The 13962-nt window shown below is 41.8% G+C and overlaps 1 protein-coding gene across 6 annotated transcripts in view; it reads right to left on the minus strand.

Moving 5' to 3' along the window:
• daam2 (dishevelled associated activator of morphogenesis 2) overlaps nt 1-13962 on the minus strand; it is a 211644-nt gene that overhangs the window by 75887 nt on the left and 121795 nt on the right. The gene's annotated exons all lie outside the window — the stretch shown is intronic.

A 13962-nucleotide genomic window follows, 5' to 3' on the forward strand; every position in this document is an offset into this window, starting at 1 on the left:
TTATTTTATAATAATGAACAGAGCCCAGTCTTAAAGTCAAATAGCAGAGTTTATTCACAAGAGTACTGAACACGATACAGTTTACCACAGGTTATAAACTGAAAATGACGTCATTAGTTTTCGAACTGTCCCGTCTCTTCTCCCACCCTGGTACAAAGCAGTATCTCAAGCCTTTTTCCACAATTTAATATAATTTATGACTAGTCTCCCCTCCGCCAAGGAACAAATAGGTCCACAGACATAATAGTATGCAATCTCAACCACAGTCTGCACACTGCCCTAACCCATCTGGACAAGAGGAATACCTATGTGAGAATGCTGTTCATCGACTACAGCTCGGCATTCAACACCATAGTACCCTCCAAGCTCGTCATCAAGCTCGAGACCCTGAGTCTCAGACAATGTGTCTGTCTGTCTGTCTGTCTGTCTGTCTGTCTGTCTGTCTGTCTGTCTGTCTGTCCCCGCCCTGTGCAACTGGGTACTGGACTTCCTGACGGGCCGCCCCCAGGTGGTGAGGGTAGGCAACAACATCTCCTCCCCGCTGATCCTCAACACTGGGGGCCCCACAAGACTGGTGCTGGGTTCTGAGCCCTCTCCTGTACTCCCTGTTCACCCACCAGAAACTGCGTGGCCACGCAAGGTGTCTGGTAACATCTCCAACTCAATCATCAAGTTTGCAAGAGGATGTGGCAGGGTCTACACAACAGTGGTAGGCTTGATTACCAACAACAGTGCCACTGACACGGCCTGCAACGAAAACACGGCCTGCACAGGGAGGAGGTGAGGGCCCTCGGCAGAGTGCGCAGACCAGCTGGTGTCAGGAAAATAACTGCTGTTCACACTCAACGTTCAACAAAACTAAGGAGATGATTGTGGACTTCAGGAAACAGCAGAGGGAACACTAACCCCTATCCACATCGATGGAACAGTAGTGGAGAGGGTACTGGGCAAGTTTTAAGTTCCTCGGCATACACATCACAGACAAACTGAATTGGTCCACTCACAGGGCTCCCGGCGTGTGGTGTCAGGAAAATAACCTCACACTCAACGTCAACAAAACTAAGGAGATGATTGTGGACTTAGGAAACAGCAGAGGGAACACCCCTATCCACATCGATGGAACAGAGGGTAGCAAGTTTTAAGTTCCTCGGCATACACATCACAGACAAACTGAATTGGTCCACAGCGTCGTGAAGAAGATGGAACAGTAGTGGAGAGGGTAGCAAGTTTTAAGTTCCTCGGCATACACATCACAGCGCAGCAGCGCCTCTTCAACCCCAGGAGGCTGAAGAAATTTGGCTTGTCACCAAAAGCACTCACAAACTTCTACAGATGCACAATCGAGAGCATCCTGGCGGGCTGTATCACCGCCTGGTACGGCAACTGCTCCGCCCTCAACCGTAAGGCTCTCCAGAGGGTAGTGAGGTCTGCACCAACGCATCACCGGGGCAAACTACCTGCCCTCCAGGACACCTACACCACCCGATGTTACAGGAAGGCCATAAAGATCATCAAGGACATCAACCACCCGAGCCACTGCCTGTTCACCCCGCTATCATCCAGAAGGCGAGGTCAGTACAGGTGCATCAAAGCTGGGACCGAGAGACTGAAAAACAGCTTCTATCTCAAGGCCATCAGACTGTTATACAGCCACCACTAACATTGAGTGGCTGCTGCCAACACACTGACATTGACACTGACACAACTCCAGCCACTTTAATAATGGGAATTGATGGGAAATGATGTAAATATATCACTAGCCACTTTAAACAATGCTACCTTATATAATGTTACTTAGCCTACATTATTCATCTCATATGCATACGTATATACTGTACTCTATATCATCGACTGCATCCTTATGTAATACATGTATCACTAGCCACTTTAACTATGCCACTTTGTTTACTTTGTCTACATACTCATCTCATATGTATATACTGTACTCGATACCATCTACTGTATGCTGCCCCGTACCATCACTCATTCATATATCCTTATGTACATATTCTTTATCCCCTTACACTGTGTATAAGACAGTAGTTTTGGAATTGTTAGTTAGATTACTTGTTGGTTATTACTGCATTGTCGGAACTAGAAGCACAAGCATTTCGCTACACTCGCATTAACATCTGCATGTGTATGTGACAAATAAAATTGGATTTGATTTGATCAAACTATTCAATTGTTTTGGCATTTTAATACAGTCAGGGAAAGACCCCTCGGGATGGAGTATTCTGCACAATGCTTTTCAATAGCGTTGTCGGAAATCAATTTGTACTGGCCTTTCCAGGGAGAGCGATGCCACGAGCAACAAACGCACAGGAGAATATGAAGACAGTTTAGCTCCGAGATCCTTCACCAATGTTTCACATCTGGTACTGTTTAGCTTGGATTTGAGCACAGGGGAGTCGAGAACTTCAGGCTCAGTTTGTGTACCCATGAGAACGTAAGGAACTGGAAAACAGTTTGATTAGTGTGCCTTTACTAACTGTCTACATTAAATGGCACCTTTTTCCCTATTTAGTGTACGACTTTAGACCAAGGCCCATAGAGCTCTGGTAAAAAGGAGTGCATCACAGTATGTAGGGAATTTGGGACATAGACTGTTTGTTGGGTTGTTTCCGTGCACTGAGTTTCTCCTAATCAATCATTGAATTTTGTTGATATGATCAATTGTGCAGGACAGGGTCCAGTACATGGTAAGCCCTCAAGTATTTTACCAGGGTACAACATGTTTCTGTGGAGGCACAAGTCCCACACACGAGTGTCAACGGAACAATCGTTCTCAAGTCCCATGTCAGTGCATGTGCCCCTGAATTTCCAAACAAAACCAAACATATGGAAGGGAACACTGCCGTTGGTTCACTTTCCAACCGATGCATGAATTTAGCAGCAAAATTAAGTGAAGAGGAAATTCCGCAAGTCTTGCAGGACAGTGGAAGTTGATAAAAGTGCTTCTCTATTGTAACAGTAAAGGAGCACTTCTATCAACCTTCACCGTCCTCCAAGAGATGCTGAATTTTCTCCTCACTCCAAACAACACATGTCAATACTGGAATTCAGAGTAGATGACAAAACGGGCCAGTTATTAGGCGCATACATACTTCCTTTGTTTACAGAATTTGGTATGTATGTAAAGCACATGATTAAAAAACGGCTTAACTTGCAGTAATTTATTTCTGACCTGATGACACCTAGTAGTTTCTACTAAGCGCTAAATGTATATGTAGTGACCCCTTCCTTGAAGTGTTAACCATACCCAATAAATAAGTGTTTAAATGCAGGGCAGACAATAAGGCCAGTGTTTTCTCCAGGTTCATACTGTACTCTGGTGTTGATTCAAAAGAAAAACTACTATTAGCACTCCCTGTTCTCAGACTAGCTGTGTTCTCTTGTTGCCACATTAGTCAACAGACTCGGTCTGGACATACAGCCAGACTGATATTGATGGCGAGATTAAAAACTTAACTCTCCAGACCCTTTTTGTCGAATTTCAGCAGTCGATACGGCTCAAAACATGTCAAGTCCAATGCAACATTTACCCTGGCAGCTTCACAAGTCTGCACAAAATACTGTAATTTCCATCTTGTTTCAGGACAAATGAGAGGTGATTACCAGACAGGGGTTGTTTGTTTTGGGGGTCCTAACGGTAGTAGGCTGTTCCCTAGTGCCTGAATAAAAACAGTGCCCTCAGGAGAAACAAATAATAAATATTACCTTGTCAGCTTTGTGGCTAAATCCATGCAAGGCTAGGAGTCAAACACAGTTGATAAGGGCTAGTATTTTTGTTAATAACTAGGAGAATAGATAGACCCTGAGGAGAGTTGCGTTGAAAACAAAGTCCTCCTGCAACGCTATGACGGAGCCCATGGAAGGATGAGAAATGTGAGGGCATTTGATTAAGTCTCTCTCTATCGCTCTCTCCTCATACTCACATCTACTAAGCTATATGGAATTGTTTTAGGAAGGTCATACCAAGGATAATTAAACACATTGAATAACAGATTCACTACATGGAACAACAAATAGTCCCAAATAAAATCAAAAAGTTAGTTTGTTCTTTAGCGTCTGTCCTTAATCTGAGAGATACAGTGCCCTCCATTAATATTGGCACCCTTGCTAAAGATGAGAAAAACGGGCTGTGAAAATGTTTTCTTTGCTGTTTATCCTCTTGGTCTTTCATTCAAAATATTCACAAAAATCTAACCTTTAATTGAAGTTTTAAAAAAGTTTAGATAAATGAAATATATACTTTTCTCAGAAACGTGTGCCATAATAATCTAACTGAAGTATATTCCCATACATATTTTACGTGCCACCTACATAACCACAAGTTGTTTGGGAGGTTTACCTTAAAAAAGTCTTTGCTGTCATCAAACAACCAACTCAAGTACCTACAGTTTGCCAAACGTTACTGGAACTTTCAATGGGACCGGGCTCTATGTTTTCCTTTCAAAGGCCCTGGACAACTTGTTAGGATACATGGTATCAGTGACTCCAAGTACCAGCAGATATTTAATCTAAACCTGGCTGCCTCTGCTAGGAAGCTTAAACTGGGCCGTGGTTGGATCTTCCAGCAGAGCACACCTCAAAATCAACACAAAAATGGTTCACTCACCACAGAATCAAGGTTTTGCCTTGGCCATTCCAGTCCCCTGACCTAAACCCCATAGAAAACCTGTGGGATGAGCTGAAGAGGAGAGTCCACAAGCATTGACCTCAGAATCTGAAGGATCGAGAGAGATTCTATAGGGAGGATGGTCTCAGATCCCTTGCCATGTGTTCTCCAACCTCAATACGCATTATAGGAGAAGACACAAAGCACTCTACTCAGCAAACTGGATGCAGTCTATCTATCACAGTGGCATCTGTTTTGTCACAAAAGTCCCTTATACCACCTACCACTGCGACCTGTATGCTCCAGTAGGCTGGTCCTCGCTACATATTCGTCGCCAGACCCACTGGCTCCAGGTCATCTATAAGTCTATGCTAGGTAAAGCGCCGCCTTATCTCAGCTCACTGGTCACGATAACATCCACCCGTAGTTTAGTTTATTCATTTGACCATTTAAAAAAAACAAGCACACGTAAAACTTAAAAGCCATTCATGCACATGAATAAATGCATTGAGGATAACACACAATAAAGTCTGGGACTTATTTCCATTGTGGTCTTCTTCACGCGCTCCAGCAGGTATATCTCACTGGTCATCCCCAAAGCAAATACCTTTGGCCACCTTTCCTTCCAGTTCTCTGCTGCCAATGACTGGAACGAATTGCAAAAATCACTGAAGCTGGAGACTTATATTTCCCTCACTAACTTTAAACATCAGCTATCTGAGCAGCTAACTGATCGCTGCAGCTGTACATAGCCCACCTGTAAGTAGCCCACCCAATCTACCTACCTCATCCCCATATTGTTTTTATTTACTTTTCCGCTCTTTTGAACACCAGTATTTCTACTTGCACAACATCATCTGCTCATCTATCACTCCAGTGTTAATTTGCTAAACTGTAATTACTTAGCTACTAAGGCCTATTTATTGCCTTACCTCCTCACACCATTTGTACACACTGTATATAGACTTTTTTTTCTATTGTGTTATTGACTGTACGTTTGTTTATTCCATGTGTAACTCTGTTGTTTGCGTCTCACTGCTTTTCTTTATCATGGCCAGGTCACAGTTGTAAATGATAACTTGTTCTCAACTAGCCTACCTGGTTAAACAAAAATGAACTAAAAAAATTTAAGGGGTGCCAATAATTTTGTCACACATATATTTGAGAAAAATCTATTTTTTTTATAATAAGAATGTATTTTTTCATTAAATTATTTTACTTTATTTAACGGTTAGAATGTTGTGAATTATTTTAATGAAAGCCAAAAACGATAAACAATAAAGACATTTTTTTTTGTCTGTTTTGCTCATATTTACCAAGGCTGCCAATATTAGTGGATGGAACTGTGTAAGAAGGAACTGTATAAGAAAGATCAGGAAACATATACACATATACATATATATACACACATACATATATATATATATATATATATACATATATATACACATATATATACATATATATACATATACATATATACATATATATATATATACATATATACATATATATATATATACATATATACATATATACATATATATATATATATATATATATATATATATATACACACATAGACATGGGTCAAAAAAGTATTTAGTCAGCAACCAGTTGTGCAAGTTCTCCCACTTAAAAAGATGAGAGGCCTGTAATCTTCATCATAGGTACACTTCAACTATGACAGACAAAATGAGAAGAAAAACATCCAGAAAATCACATTGTAGTATTTTTAATGAATTTATTTGCAAATCAATAACAAAAGTTTATCTCAATACTTTGTTGTCTTCTGTAAGTCTTCACAAGGTTTTCACACACTGTTGCTGGTATTTTGGCCCATTCCTCCATGCAGATCTCCTCTAGAGCAGTGATGTGTTGGGGCTGTTGCTTGGCAACACGGACTTTCAACTCCCTCCAAAGATTTTCTATGGGGTTGAGATCTGGAGACTGGCTAGGCCACTCCAGGACCTTGAAATGCTTCTTATGAAGCCACTCCGTTGCCCGGGCGGTGTGTTTGGGATCATTGTTATGCTGAAAGACCCAGACACGTTTCATCTTCAATGCTTTTGCTTATGGAAGGAGGTTTTCACTCAAAATCTCACGATACATGGCCCCATTCATTCTTTCCTTTACACAGATCAGTCGTCCTGGTCCCTTTGCAGAAAAACAGCCCCAAAGCATGATGTTTCCACCCCTATACTTCACAGTAGGTATGGTATTTTTTGGGATGAAACTCAGCATTCTTTGTCCTCCTAACACGACGAGTTGAGTTTTTACCAAAAAGTTACATTTTGGTTTCATCTGATAGCATCTTATTTTGGTTTCATGACATTCTCCCAATCTTCTTGTGGATCATCCAAATGCTCTCTAGCAAACTTCAGACGGGCCTGGACATGTACTGGCTTAAGCAAGGGGACACGTCTGGCACTGCAGGATTTGAGTCCCTGGCGGCGTAATGTGTTACTGATGGTAGGCTTTGTTACTTTGGTCCCAGCTCTCTGCAGGTCATTCACTAGGTCCCCCCGTGTGGTTCTGGGATTTTTGATCACCGTTCTTGTGATCATTTTGACCCCACAGGGTGAGATCTTGCGTGGAGCCCCAGATCGAAGGAGATTATCAGTGGTCTTGTATGTCTTCCATTTCCAAATAATTGCTCCCACAGTTGTTTTCTTCAAACCAAGCTGCTTACCTAATGCAGATTCAGTCTTCCCAGCCTGGTGCAGGTTTACAATTTTGTTTCTGGTGTCCTTTGACAGCTCTTTGATCTTGGCCATAGTGGAGTTTGGAGTGTGACTGTTTTGAGGTTGTGGACAGGTGTCTTTTATACTGATAACAAGTTCAAACAGGTGCCATTAATACAGGTAACGAGAGGAGGACAGAGGAGCCTCTTAAAGAAGAAGTTACAGGTCTGTGAGAGGCAGAAATCTTGTTTGTTTGTCGGTGACCACATACTTGTTTTCCACCATAATTTGCAAATAAATCCTACAATGTGATTTTATTTTCTCATTTTGTCTGTCATAGTTGAAGTGTACCTATGATAATTACAGGCCTCATCTTTTTAAGGGGGAGAACTTGCACAATTGGTGGCTGACTAAATACTTTTTTGCCCCACCGTATATATATATTTTTTACATATATTTAACCCCTTTTTCCACCAATAAAACTATATAAAAAAATAAATAAATCAAGTTCCTTTCACTGTTCAATCAACACAATATTCAAGTTCTAAACAGCTGTAAAAAACTTGGAATATGAGTTACTTATACATGTTTTACTGTGCTCCCTTCAAGGTGTGTTGTCAATTTTATTTCTGTGTTATCTAAATCAAATCAATCAAGGAATCTCAAAAAACAGCTTCATATTTTAACCAAGACATAAGGCATATCATGGCCAAGACATAAGGTTCGCTCTAAAAGGAATTATGAAATGCATTAGGAGTTTCTTGGGTTTGTTTCAGTCTTAACCTCATTCTTACTTCAGTAAATGGGGAATAAAATCAACATTGGAAGACCACTGTGTTGGTTGGCATCTGCCAACTTCATTATCTGCCCAATCACGACCCCATTACACGCACACACACACACACACACACACACACACACACACACACACACACACACACACACACACACACACACACACGTGTTTCCAAGATTGTAGGGAGCCCATTTCACGTCTTCTGAAGCGCCAAAATCCTGATTTTGGCCCTAACTCACTCCAACTCGCTCATTCACTGATTTCTGTAGCCAGGTAAGCTGTTAGTTCTGGAACGGGGATGTCGACCCCTGCCTACCTCTACAACGGCCTAAAGTGTTTCGTCCATTCTCTGGTTAATGGAGGGCTAGTCGGTTCCTTTAACTGGGCTCCCAGGCCTTCAGTGAGATGCTAGGGCTTTCTGCCTGAATCCCTTGGACTCTAGAGGAGAAGCTGTCCAAAGCTGTGACAGCCGTGAGTGAAGCCACCACTACAGAGATCACTGGCTTCATTGATAAGTGCATTGACGACAACGTCCCCACAGTAACTGAACGTGCAAACCCCAACCAGAAGCCATGGATTACAGGCAACATACGCACTGAGCTAAAGGCTAGAGCTGACGCTTTCAATGAGTGGGAAACTAATCAGGACATTATAAGAAATCCCACTACGACCAACGAGTCATCAAAAAGGCAAAGGGTAAACACAGGCCCTGTATATAGCCATGTTATTGTTATGTTTTTTATTTTTTGTGTCACTATTTACATTTTTTATATCTCTCTGCATTGTTGGAAAAGGACCCATAAATTAGCAATTCACTGTGGGTCTACACCGGTTGTTTACGGAAGCATGTGACAAATAAAATGTTTTTTGTTCTGTTTAGGCAAATCAGACTATATAGTGCATTATAAGGGGAATAGGGTGTTATTTGTGACACAACAAATATGGGTAGTGGGTAATAGGTTCAGACACAAACAAACCCTACACCCCACCACCGTTTTGGTAAACAGCTGAGGGATGAGGTTGGAGAAATGTAACCACTCAAATTCATAGACAGTTCTATGGATGCATGGTCTGAGGACAAAATTATATATAATATTGAGGTTACACTAATTATATAAATAATATTACACAGAACAAAAATATACACGCAACATGCAACAATTTCAAAGATTTTACTGAGTTACAGTTCATATAAGGAAATCAGTCAATTTAAATAAATAAATTAGGCCCTAATCTATGGATGTTACATGACTGGGAATGCAGATACAGTATGCAACTGTTGGTCACAGATACCTTAACACCTGTTGCGACTCTAGGGGCAGTATTTTCATTTTTGGAAAAAAAACTTTCCCATATTTTGAAAGCGCTGCGTGCCAATGAGTCCCTATTGAGCTGTGAATGTGCTATGATGATGTTGAAGAATACCCGTAGGGGGCTACATTGCGCAAGTGGTCACATGATGCTCCCGGAGAAAATCTTGCGTAAAGTACAGAGGTAGCCATTATTCCAATCGCTTCTACTGAGAAACCAATTGTCCCGGTGGATATATTATCGAATAGATATTTGAAAAACACCCTGAGGATAGATTCTAAACAACGTTTGCTATGTTTCTGTCGATATTATGGAGCTAATTTGGAATATTTTTCGGCGTTGTCGTGACCGCAATTTCCGATCGAAGAACAAACGGAGCTATTTCGACTACAAAAATAATATTTTGGGAAAAATTAACTTTGGCTATCTACCTGGGAGTCTCGTGAGTGAAAACATCCAAAGTTCATCAATGGTAAACAATTTAATTTGATTGCTTTTCTGATTTTCGTGACAAGGTTGCCTGCTGCTAGCAAGGCATAATGCTATGCTAGGCTATCGATAAACTTACACAAATGCTTGTCTAGCTTTGGCTGTAAAACATATTTTTAAAATCTGAGATGACAGGGTGATTAACCTCTGACACCCCATCCCGTGAACGGGACCGCTTTCATCATCTTACACTAATTAGCATAACGCAACAGACATAAATCTTCCTAGAAAATCTTCCTATTCATGAAAATCAAAAGTGAAATATATTGGAACACAGCTTAGCCTTTTGTTAATCACCCTGTCATCTCAGATTTTCAAAATATCTGGTGTGACCACTATCTCCTTCGCATAGACTTGATCAGGCTGTTGAATACCTATGTAAGAATGCTTTTTATTAACTATAGCTCAGCATTCACCACCATAGTACCCTCCAACCTCATCATTAAGCTGAAGGCCTTGGGTCTGAACCCCGACCTGTGCAACTGGGTCCTGAATGTCCCCAGGTGGTGAAGTTTGGAAATATCACCTCCACTCTGCTGATCCTCAACACTGGGGCCCCACAAGGGTGTGTGCTCAGCCCCCTCTTGTACTCCCTTGTTCACACGACTGTGTGGCCAAGCACGCCTCCAACTCAGTCATCAAGTTTGCAGACGATGCAAGAGTAGTAGGCTTGATTACCAACGATGACGAGACAGCCTACAGGGAGGGCTCTGGCAGGGTGGTGCCAGGAAAATAACCTCTCACCCAATGTCAACAAAACAAAGGAGATGATCGTGGACTTCAGGAAACAGCAGAGGGTGCACCCCCCATCTATATCGGCAGGACCACAGTGGAGAAGGGGGAAAGCTTCAAATTCCTTGGTGTACACATCACAGACAAACTGAAATGGACCACCCACACAGACAGTGTGGTGGAGAAGGCACAACAGACCCTCTTCAACCTCAGGAGGCTGAAGAAATTTGGCTTGTCACCTAAAATCCTCACAAACGTTTACAGATCTACAATTGAAAGCATCCTGTCGGGCTGTATCACTGCCTGATATGGCAACTGCACCACCCGCAACCGCAGGGCTCTCCAGAGGGTGGTGCGGGCTGCCCAACACATTACCGGGGACAAACTACCTGCGCTCCAGGACAACTACAGTACCCAATGTCACGGGAAGGCCAAAAGGATCATCAAGAACATCAACCACCCGAGCCACTGCTTGTTCAGCCCGCTATCATCCAGAAGGCGAGGTCAGTACAGGTGCATCAAAGCTGGGACCGAGAGACTGAAAAACAGCTTCTACCTCAAAGCCATCAGACTGTTAAACAGCTATCACTAGCACATTAGAGGCTGCTGCCTTTAGGCATAGACTAGAAGTCACTGGCCACATTTTCAGTTCTTTCCACAGATTCTCGATTGGATTCAGGTCTGGACTTTGACTTGGCCATTCTAACACCTGGATATGTTTATTTTTTAACCATTCCATTGTAGATTTTGCTTTATGTTTTGGAAGACAAATCTCCGTCCCAGTCTCAGGTCTTTTGCAGACTCCATCAGGTTTTCTTCCAGAATGGTCCTGTATGGGCTCCATCCATCTTCCCATCAGTTTTAACCATCTTCCCTGTCCCTGCTGAAGAAAAGCAGGCCCAAACCATGATGCTGCCACCACCATGTTTGACAGTGGGGATGGTGTATTCAGGGTGTTGCTTTTACGCCAAACATAACGTTTTGCATTGTTGCCAAAAAGTTCTATTTTGGTTTCATCTGACCAGAGCACCTTCTTCCACATGTTTGGTGTGTCTCCCAGGTGGCTTGTGGCAAACTTTAAATGTCACTTTTTATGGATATCTTTAAGAAATGGCTTTCTTCTTGCCACTCTTCCATAAAGGCCAGATTTGTGCAATATACGACTGATTGTTGTCCTATGGACAGAGTCTCCCACCTCAGCTGTAGATCGCTGCAGTTCATCCAGAGTGATCATGGGCCTCTTGGCTGCATCTCGGATCAGTCTTCTCCTTGTATGAGCTGAAAGCTTAGAGGGATGATTACGGAGACTTGATTACACACAGGTGGATTGTATTTACCATCATTAGTCATTTAGGTCAACATTGGATCATTCAGAGATCCTCACTGAACTTCTGGAGAGAGTTTGCTGCACTGAAAGTAAAGGGGCTGAATAATTTTGCACGCCCAAATTTTCAGTTTTTGATTTGTTAAAAAAGTTTGAAATATCCAATAAATGTCGTTCCACTTCATGATTGTGTCCCACTTGTTGTTGATTCTTCACAAAAATATACAGTTTTATATCTTTATGTTTGAAGCCTGAAATGTGGCAAAAGGTCGCAAAGTTCAAGGGGGCCGAATACTTTCGCAAGGCACTGTATATACTGTATTCTATACCATTCTACAGTATCTTAGTCACTTAATAATGTTAACATATATTGCTTTACTCATCTCATATGTATATACCATGTTCTATACTATTCTACTATTTTTTAGTCCGTTCCGCTCCATATGTATATAGTCTTAATTCATTCCTACTTAGATTTGTGTGTATTGTGTATATGTTGTGTAAGATATTACTTGTTAATGTCATGACGTTGGCCTCTGAGTATAGCAACCCCATCCCCCTCTCCCACTTGCCTCCCTCAAGTAGGCTGCTGTGGTCAGAAGTCATAAATTCCTGAGAAGACCTCATGGACACATAGTTATAGAGAGCCATTTTTCATGGAGACATAGGAAATCCTTCCACCTCACAGAACTTGAAGTACAAACAAATTTCAAGTTCCAGAGAAAGTGTAAAATATTGGTGAAGTATCCAGCTACGAACTGGTCCGTTTGTCACAACTTGGGAAGCTCAAGAGAGACGGTGTGGACACATTACCAAAATGTTGTTTATATAATTGCCTCAGATATGAGGTTTACAACTAATTGTTGTATAAGATGAATGAGTGAGTATGATACTGTTTGTGTAATTGTGTAATATGATTGTGGACTGTTTAATTAAGAAAAATACAATTCCCTTTTGATTTGAACTAAATCAGAGGACCGACCCTGAGCCCAGTTAGGGTCAGACATCCTGGGACAGCCCTCTTCGGCCCTTCCGAATAAAACCCCAATCGGGTTTTCGATCAGCAGACCATGTTTCTCTCAATCACGGGATTACAAAGGTTGCAGACCATTGCTGAATCTTTTAACCATACCACGTGGTTAAACTCTTATAAATCAAATCAAATTTTATTTGTCACATATACATGGTTAGCAGATGTTAATGCGAGTGTAGCAAAATGCTTGTGCTTCTAGTTCCGACAATGCAGTAATAACCAACAAGTAATCTAACTAACAATTCCAAAACTACTGTCTTATACACACAAGTGTAAGGGGATAAAGAATATGTACATAAAGATATATGAATGAGTGATGGTACAGAGCGGCATAGGCAAGATACAGTAGATGGTATCGAGTACAGTATATACATATGAGATGAGTATGTAAACAAAGTGGCATAGTTAAAGTGGCTAGTGATACATGTATTACATAAAGATGCAGTTGATGATATAGAGTACAGTATATACGTATACATATTAGATGAATAATGTAGGGTATGTAAACATTATATTAGGTAGCATTGTTTAAAGTGGCAAGTGATGTATTTTACATAATTTCCCATCAATTCCCATTATTAAAGTGGCTGGAGTTGAGTCAGTGTGTTGGCAGCAGCCACTCAATGTTAGTGGTGGCTGTTTAACAGTCTGGTGGCCTTGAGATAGAAGCTGTTTTTCAGTCTCAGGCTCGGGTGGTTGTTGTCCTTGATGATCTTTATGGCCTTCCTGTAACATCGGGTGGTGTAGGTATCCTGGAGGGCAGGTAGTTTGCCCCCGGTGAGGCGTTGTGCAGACCTCACTACCTTCTGGAGAGCCTTACGGTTGTGGGCGGAGCAGTTGCCGTGCCAGGCGGTGATACAGCCCGCCAGGATGCTCTCGATTGTGCATCTGTAGAAGTTTGTGTGTGCTTTTGGTGACAAGCCGAATTTCTTCAGCCTCCTGGGGTTGAAGAGGCGCTGCTGCGCCTTCTTC

Source organism: Oncorhynchus keta, chromosome 2, assembly GCF_023373465.1.
Source record: "Oncorhynchus keta strain PuntledgeMale-10-30-2019 chromosome 2, Oket_V2, whole genome shotgun sequence".
In the NCBI taxonomy this organism is placed as follows: Eukaryota; Metazoa; Chordata; class Actinopteri; order Salmoniformes; family Salmonidae; genus Oncorhynchus; species Oncorhynchus keta.